Here is a 9,648-nt window from a genome sequence, read left to right as displayed (position 1 = left end):
GAGAGTTGGGGAATGGCTGCAATCACAACACTTTGGAATTTGTTGAGAAGGTGAGAGACGTCATTATGGAGGCAGATGAAACAATGGTCTCATACGATGTCACATCCAGTGATGGGAATAACGGCATTAATAAAGGCGTTACTTTTTTTAGTAACAAGTAATCTAACTAATTACTATTTCTATCGTTACAATGCAGTTACTGTTACTAACAAGAAAATGCAGGGCGGATGCGTTACTGTTTTTCAGCAAACAGACGGTTGAAGCTGTCTTCAGCTTACCAGGAGCTAGGGGGGCAAAACAATCGTGCTGCTGATTGGCTGAGAAAGACTAAAGTAGTTGTGGTAAACCAATCACATGACCAATGTAAGATGACATAGTAACAAGATGCTATATACCAGTTTTTAAATTGTGTTGAAAGGTCACGTAAAACCAGAGTCATGATTAAAAAAATGTTTTTTTTCCTGAATACTATCATCACATTTACTGTCTAAGAACAGTGGTAGCAAGCACTCTCTACGTACAACCAAAACAACAAACACCCCTTTTGGATAGGTGGAAAAATGTATCATGTGGACCAATCAAAAATGATATGGCAACATGTGGCATTTGGTTGCTTAGGAAGAGGGGAAAGTTTTAGGAGTGATGGCAGTGAGCAAGCGAAAGAGAGAGAGCGAGTGAGTTTTGAGATGTGAGAGATTTGTCACGTTTAGCATGTTTGGAGTGTACAGTTAGTGTGTAGTTAGTGTTTAGTGTAGTGGATAGTTTTGTTTTGTGTGTCAGAACAATGAGGCGACTGCTGAATGTCACAGGTGCTGCCAAAAAGCCACCAAAGGCAGATTGCAGTGTTAATACTAACTCCAGGTGGAAAACCGGAGGAGTGATACACCTCCTGTTGTCTGCAGGTATCAAGCTAGTGATGTTCTACTCAGTCTTAAAGTAGACAGAAATTAATTTTTGGGGATGCACAAATAATTATTATGCCTTCTGTGGATAAATATATAGGGCTTGCATGATAAAGACGATAGGGCTCTGTTTGCAGAAATGGAGCAGAAGATGAATAGTTTGAGCAGGGGGGTGAAATCATGTGAAACTATGGCTCATGTGAAACTGTGGGGGTAGACAATGTAGGAAGAGAGGCACCAGAAATTGTCCATATGTATCTGCACTGTGACCACTCTCTGACCTGGCCTTAAGTAGGAAATAAGGAGGAGGAAAGAAACAGGGCAATTTGACATTTTTCATGTCTGAGAATAGCAGGAAGAATTTGGAGCCAGGATATATGTAGGTAAGAGACAAGACAGCTGCACATGCCAATGGTCATGGGATGGAGTGTATGGATTCGATGATCACAGTCACATGTGGGGGGTCAGATCAAAGTGTTTAAATGTATTGTGTGACTTAGAGTATAAATCTAACAGGCTGAAGGAGCACCGTTCAGATCTGCAGGAGGCTTTGCGCTGTGCACATCTCCCCATGCGCATGGGTAAATAAAAAGGAACATGGGAAGTGAAGTATTCTGTCTCGAGTCGTGTGTGTCTTACCAGGTCAGAATCAAAGGATCGGGAGTGACAAAAAACAGTCACTTCAAAGGTCAAATTGCATTACATTTCTTCACGTCAATATACGGGCTGACATGTGCTGCAAGTGGCCCCCAGGTGTGAGTTTAAGACCCCTGGTCAGTGTAGAAGAAACATCTGCTGACATCTGGTTAAATTCAGTTGTGTACATCCACAAAGACAGGCAGGTCAGCTGATCACAGCCTGTACACTAAGAAAATTTACTGGAGCTCTCAACAGAAATGACCATGACCTGTAATTCTTTTCCCCACAATGAGCCAATACAACTGATCTTAATTTCCCCCCACCTGCTGAATCCAAAAACTGGATGAGGTTAGTGATGTAAGGTTCAAATTTCAGAAACCTTTGATTAATTCCCTTTATATAACATAAACATGAGAACATTTGTGTTTAAATTTGCTCTGTAATATATTTTTACAAAGTGTTGCGTTCTCTCATTGTGTATGTGCTGTCCTCCGTTTCAGGCATGAATGAACACAAATATAAAGACAACACTGCCTCCCTGTGGAGAGATTGCATCCTAGGCAAGACCATGGCTCTTTTTTTGTTCAAGAACTTTAAATCTAATGGAAATGTGTGCGTTTAGAAACTAGAAAGAAACTGTTCACAGTCACAATTTCCTTTAGCTTAAATATGATCACTTTACATGCTGTGAAAAATAATTGTCCTACAGCCATACGACATGATGATATTGAATTACACTATGTGCATACACTGATCTGCTGTCCTGCTCTCTCTGATTGCAGGAAGAATTTAAAGACAGAAAGTGTGCGTGACTTGTGCCACTGCTCTTCAGTAACTCAACTGAACTCACCATCTATCCACTGTAACTGACCATACTCACACTAGTGCTGACTCTGGGTGATCAAGGTAAGTTTAATGATGTTTTTATCACTGTAACTTTTTTATATTACATAATGTGTTTCACACTGTTGCATGTACGTGTTGCATTTTACACCATTTCACAGACGATGAATGAGGATGGATCTGTTTAACTGGCATTTTCTTTTATTCTTGTCATTAACTCAGGGAAAATCTTTGATGGCCATGAGGCTAAACCCCACAGCAAGCCATACACGGTGCTTCTGGAGAGAAAAATGAAGAAGATGAAAAAAGTTTTGTGGTGTTTTCCTTCTGAATGATAATTTTGTGACGACTGCTGCCCACTCAGGCTGTGGACCAATGATGCCACAAAGTGTGATGGTCCTGACCTAATTTATCATACATAATAAAATCAACCATGATGCACTGAAATGTTCAAAATGCATGAAAAAATATGTGCCGTGTTGATGTCAACTATTATGGCTGATAGATTTGTTTTGTGGATACAACTGTGTCACAGAAACAGTAATCTGTAGTCATGGGAGTTTTTCACATATATTTTTGTCATTTCAGGTCTTATTCAGTCTAAATAGGAGCTCACGGTGTACATTAGAGTGATGAAGTTCACATATGTGGCATAAGCATTTCCACATAAACAATTCAATGCGACTTCTTTCGTGAACACAGTGAATATCCATCCCAGCTAAAATAGATGTTGATTTGCCATTAATATTTTTCTTTTATTATCATATAAAATAATTTTTTTTAGCCATAATGCTAATAATAACATCCACATGTCCATCCACTTTCTTAGCCACTTATCCAGTTCAAGGCTGTGGGAGGACTGGAGCTGATCTCAGCTGACAGCTGTGTGTGTCTGGAGGAATGCAGGAAGATAAGAACTGTCTCCAGCTTATCTTACACATGATACTGAGAAAAATAATTTTTAAAAACTGTGATTATTAGATACAGAACCATGATTAATATGTGGTTTTACTGATGGTTTACACAGTTGCACAAAAACCTAAAACTGATAAAAAAAAATATATAACACAACATATTGAACATAAATATTTTCCAGTTACCATAACTTATATGTGGTTTCACTAAGGGTTAATTATGTTCTCTAACATATCGAGACTATCTCTCCATTCGGTTATGTCACAGCCGGGCCGACCTGGGCAAAAGTGTCGAAATTCAGACCACACACGGAGGCACAGGTGAGCATGAGAAACAGAACTCTTTTTACAAGAACAACTAATAACGATTCAGACTGTGAGTACACAAATAACTATGAACAACACGAAACACTTGGGCAACAAGAATAATTCAGTGGCAGGGGGCAATGTTCACAGGGCCTTGGAACAGGTGATCTAGCAAGGTGTCACAGGGAACGACAGGAGGACAGAGTTAAAAGCGGTGTCCAAGGAGCCATGACGAAAATGTATAAACGGATCTTGTCTTACTTGGCAGGTGGAGGCTTATACGCACGAGAGGGGGAAAGAGGTGAAGCGACGCTGATTCCAGGTGGTGGGCTACATGGGTGCTGTAACAGATGGGCAGCCAGGTGAGTGAAAAGAAAGGGCCTTTTGCGTTGAGCTGTCTTGTACCGACCAGCGTCCAGATGATGGTAAGTTTGGCCAGCAGAGGTAATGACTATGGGTTGAAAGCACAAGATTAATATTTCTAAAAACAAAAATACTCTTTCGCAGTCAGCTCTGTGATCACCAGCACTAACTGTAGTTAAACTGAAGCTTGGCGGAGAGTAGTGGCGAGTGCTGGTCTTAAATATGTACGTCCCAATTGCCAGCAGGTGTGGAGATGCACAGAGACCAGTGTTGGGGAGTAACGGAATACATGTACCGCCGTTACGTATTTAAAATACAAAATATGAGTAACTGTATTCCGTTACAGTTACCGTTTAAAAAGGTGGTATTTAGAATACAGTTACTTTGTTGAAATAAATGGATTACACGGCGGTACTTCCCTGTTTCATATTGTGGCGGGTCAGGACTGTTTGGGTTTTGTCTGACAGCTATGTTCTGTTGTTCCAGGCAGCAGCGTTACGGTTGCCATGGTTACAGGGTGACACTCTCTCTCTGCGTGTTTCCTGGGTGAGAGAGGCCTTTTTGTTGTTGTTGTGCTAAGCTAATAGGCAGAATGCTACCGGTATAACTCTAAAGAATGTAGCATCATAGGCAGCGTAGTCCGTGCTGCAGGGAGAATGGACTGCCATACACGTTGTGTGTCTGTGAGCGAGGGAGGGAGAAAAAGGAAAAGTACGAGCTGTCATCGAGCAGAAACGGGAGCTGGAAGCATGTAAATATAATAATAACCACTGCAGCCAAGAAGAGTGCCTGACGAGCCCAGTTGTAAGTAAGCTATTAAGACTCGACTGTACACTGTGTTCTTGTTTTCCTCTGAAACAATAAGTTCCGTTGGAGCAGCCGTTCAACGCCTCTCTCTGTCTCTCGCTAGCAAAGTTGACCCAGACAACAAAGTAAAGCTAGTTTTCAGCTACGAGCCCGACACAGAACCCACCGTATTAGCCAGAGGTCCCTGTACTACGGTTCGAAGCCGCGGACCTTCAGTAACAGTAATAAATCACAGCAATAGTACATTCATGTAGTTGTAAACAGCATGATAATATATTAAGTAATCCAAAGTATTCAGAATAAGTTACTCTCATTGAGTAACGTAACGGAATACGTTACAGAATACATTTTGGGGCATGTATTCTGTATTCTGTAATGGAATACATTTTAAAAGTAACCTTCCCAACACTGACAGAGACTATTATAAGATAAACTTAAGGATCTTAAAGGGGCCTATAAATAAAATGTATTATTATTATAATTATTACATATGGAATATGTAACCTGTCATGGTCCGGGTGAGCGTGGTGTTTTTCCACAGAGTCTCTGTTTCCATCCCTGGTTTACTCACAACTTTCTTAAACTTAATGGCAATAAAACAGAATTTATTTTAATAGACACCAAATCAAAACTGACTAAAGCTCCAACCACAAATAGTACAGGGTGGGCCATTTATATGGATACACCGTAATAACATGGGAATGGTTGGTGATACTAAAGTCCTGTTTGTGGCACATTAGTATATGTGAGGGGGCAAACTCCTCAAGATGGGTGGTGACCATGGTGACCATTTAGAAGTCGGCCATCTTGGATACAACTTTTTTTCAATAGGAAGAGGGCCATGTGACACATCAAACGTATTGGTAATGTCACAAGAAAAACAATGGTGTGCTTGGTTTCAACGTAACTTTATTCTTTCATGAGTTATTTACAAGTTTCTGACCACTTGTGTTCGATGTGCTGCCCTAATCGAACCGGATGTAAGTCCCAAAAAACTGAATTTTGGAACTGAAATTGAATTGTAGAACTGAAACTCAATGGTAAGAAGTCAATCTGAAATTATTCGAGAGCTAAATTTTTAAAGGATAAAATACGGTTTCAAAGCAAATTAATTCATTTTCAAAATATAAAATTCTATTTCAATTTAGTGATGATCATTTTCAAACCAACAAATTGAATCTCAAATTAGGATAATTCATATTCAGTTTTTAAAAGCATTTATTCAAGTTACAATTCAGATTCAATCTGAGCAATTCAAATTCAAATTTAACTTATTCATATTCAGTTTCTGATGGCACAGATTTCTGCCCATAGTTGAAGCTGTGTTCAGCTTACCGCATGTTATATCAGTTGCACGGAAGTAGCTGACTACGTAAGTAATCTGGACGCTACAGCTTTAAGCAGCTGCGCGCGCTCCCATGGACGGTAATCACGATCACTGTCTAGCACAACACCTGGAGCTAAGGGGGCAAAACAATCGGGTGAGTGCTGCTGTTTGACTGAGGAAGAATAAAGTAGTCGTGGTAAGCCAATCACATGACCACTTAAAGACAAAGCAACAAGGTGATATATACCAGTTTTTAAATTGTGTTGATAGGCCACGTAAAACCAGAGTCATGATAAACAATATATACGTGGCGTTTTTTCCTCAATAGTTTCGTCACGTTTACTGTCTAAGGACACAATAATTATGGATTGGGCATCCCGGGTGCTGGAGCTGGCCCTTTCTGAGGTCCCTGCGACAGTGACCTCTTGGTTTGATGATGTCACGCAGCTGCAGTGCCCCGTATTGCAGGGGGCCCAAGCCCAGCTGCCTGATTTTTGAGATCTGGTGCACAGGCAGTTCGATGCTCTTGCCGCCTTGCACCAGTGGTCTCCTGCCTGCAGACGGTTTGCAGCTATGCATGGCCGGGAGCAGATTGCCTATGGCCCCCTTCCCCTGGTGGATCCAACCCTGGCCCCGCTGTTCAAGGGTTGGATCACCGGGGATCACTTGGACTCACTTCTGGGGAGAGCCACGTGCCCAAGCAGGGACGTTAGGGTGATGGACTCCCTGTTGGTGTAGCTGCACAGGTCCATGGCTACCCAGGCCTGTCTGTCTAACTGGACAGCCATTTGTCGCTTCATTTGCGGCACCTGGCCCAACAGTTGCACACTTGTTCCGGGGACACAGATGGTGCGGGGGAGCCACTGGCTGCCTCGGCCCACCTGGATTCGCTCATGAAGGAGCAAGTCATAGCTACTGGCAGCTTCTTTGTGTCATTCTGGATGCTGCGGCACCACCTCTGGCTGTCCTAGTCTTGGCTCCGGCAAGACGACTGACAGGACTGCCTTATGAGATTGCCGGTCGACCCGGGAGCCATATTTGGCCCAGGTTTACGCGGCCAGCATGGGCCCGCTCGGCTCCAACTTCAACGGTTGAGCTGCTGCTGCAGGCTGTGTTCCTCTGGCATATTCCCTGCCGTTCGCCGGGTTTCACACCAGTTGGACCCCACTGCTTCTGATACATTAGCCGATGAGTGAGAGTTCTCCAGCCTGCAGAGCCGGCTTTTTTTCTGGTGTATTGCCCACGTGTTGGGCAATACACCAGAAAAAAAGTGGGCCCATGCTGTAAACCAGCTGGGTTTACAGCATGGGCCCACTCGCTAGCTCAGTGAGCTACCCTTTCTGGCCGACTATGAAGCTCCGCTCAGTTGTGGTCCTTGTGTCTTGCAGGACTCACTCAGGCCAGTTTTGCATCTGTAGACTGATGCCACTGCCCAGTCTGATGTCTGTATATATGTGCATTTGCAATTAGTTTGTTTGGCACTGGGGTTTTGGTGGCCCTGTCTCCTCGCGGGGTGTTTTAAAGAATTACCCCGTACATATGAAATATATAATGGAGTGGAGAGATAGTCTCGATATGATAGAGAACCAACAGCTACACTATAACCTTGATTCTCTGAGTTCTCCACCTTCAGAGACGCGTTCCGATCAAACCATTATTAGTTTCACATCTGCACAGCTGTTTTATACGTAAGCTGTGGTGTGTGGCTGGGCTAGCCAAAGTGTCTTAAGAAGTATCCACATGCCACGACCAAGGGTGTGGCCATACTCCGTACATATGGAATATGTAACGGAGTGGAGAGACAGTCTCTCACTCAGAGAACCAAGATTACAGTATAACTGTACCTTGAATTTCTCAATACTGGAATGTTGAACATAAATAAAATAAATAAAAATAAATATGTTCAAGTTAACAGTATAATGAGTCAGAAATTAGAATAACAGTGACTCTAATAGTGTGTGTGTGTGTGTGTGTCTGGTGCAGGTTGGGGGTGAAAGCGACCAGAGATGGGCAGTAACTGCCCAAGTAGTTGGGCAGTTACAAGTAACGCGTTACTGTAAGTACTATTGCAAAAAAGGTAATTAGATTACTGTTACTTTCCCGTAAGCAAACTGCGTTACTGCGTTACTAAAACCGTGATTTTTTTGCGTGAGTGTCTCATGACAATAACGTAAGCGAGTGCGACGTTCGTGGCAACAGCTGTGTGCAGATCAACAATGGATAATATATCGAGTGCGGGAGAGAGTATGAGCGTGCAGCATTTAAAGCGTGGAAGTACTGACCTTACTTTGAGTTTGATTCCGTAAAAAGTGACAAAAACATTAGCGTCTGCTGTACAGTGCGTGGGAAGAAAAAATCTTTTTTACAGCGAAAAAAACCCCTAAACTTCCGAGCAAGCACAGCCTACGCTGCCACGTAATGGGAAATTCACAGAGAAACTCGAGGATTCTTCCACTGACCGCTGCGGCACACCTGCACCAGGACAAACATCCGCCTGCCCCACTCCTGCTATACAGGTGAAAATAGAGCAACAGGACAGCTGAGTCTTTGATTTTATTTATTTTCTGCTGTGTTTCACTTGCATCTTTTGGAAAGACTGAGTGTAAACACAAAAACCTATTTTATTTTATGTGCTGGAATGTGCAGAAAATAGGTTTAAATGTTAAACAAATTTCTTCCAGTCAGAGAATGTTGCATATAATTTAATTTTTGCTTGATGCATAAAGTTAAAAGATTAAAACTAATAAAAGAAATTTTAAAAAGAGACTTTTTCCATTTGATTACATTTTATATGACGGATTATGCAGAAAAAGTAGAATTGGGCTGAAAGATCTATTTCTTTATCTCCTATTCGGGTTGTAAATCATGTTTTTAAAAAGTAACTAAGTAACAAATTAATTAATAATTAATTAACTAATTACTTTGGAAAATAAGTAATCAGTAAAGTAACGGGATTACTTTTGGGGGGGAAGTAATCAGTAATTAGTTACTGATTACTTTTTCAAGTAACTTGACCAACACTAAAAGCGACACACTGGAGCCACTTATCTCAGAAAACGTCTGACTTACAAAATGCATGACTTAAAACAAGAAGTTGCATAAAATAAATAAGTGTTGACTGACACAGCGTTTTTAAAGAGTAAAAGAAAATATTCCTCTGTTTGAATTTGAAAACAATAAATGTTCATGTAAAAATGTGATAAAGGCAAACCTAACTGAAGCATTACATAAACTGAATGAAACATGAAGTGAATTATATCCATATGTGATGTGAATGTGAATTCTCTATGTTAAGAATAACCAAGAAAATGTAATGAAGTGATTTTAAAGTTCAGAAGTTTAAGCATTTTGTAAGTCAGAAAGAGAGAGAAGGTATGTGTGGTAGTGATGTGTCGGTCGCGAACGAAATGGCTCTTAGAGCCGGCTCTTTGACGTGAACGACGTGAGCCGGCTCCTTATCGCGAACCGTGGGGTTTTTTTTTCTTTCTCTCACCCTCTCTCTCGCACTTTTTTTCAGCTTCACTCCGCATGCGAGCCTTGTGTTTTG

The sequence above is a fragment of the Neolamprologus brichardi genome, chromosome 23, assembly GCF_056152115.1.
Source record: "Neolamprologus brichardi isolate AB-2024 chromosome 23, ASM5615211v1, whole genome shotgun sequence".
NCBI classification, from domain to species: Eukaryota; Metazoa; Chordata; class Actinopteri; order Cichliformes; family Cichlidae; genus Neolamprologus; species Neolamprologus brichardi.
Note: the sequence above shows the minus strand (reverse complement) of the source record.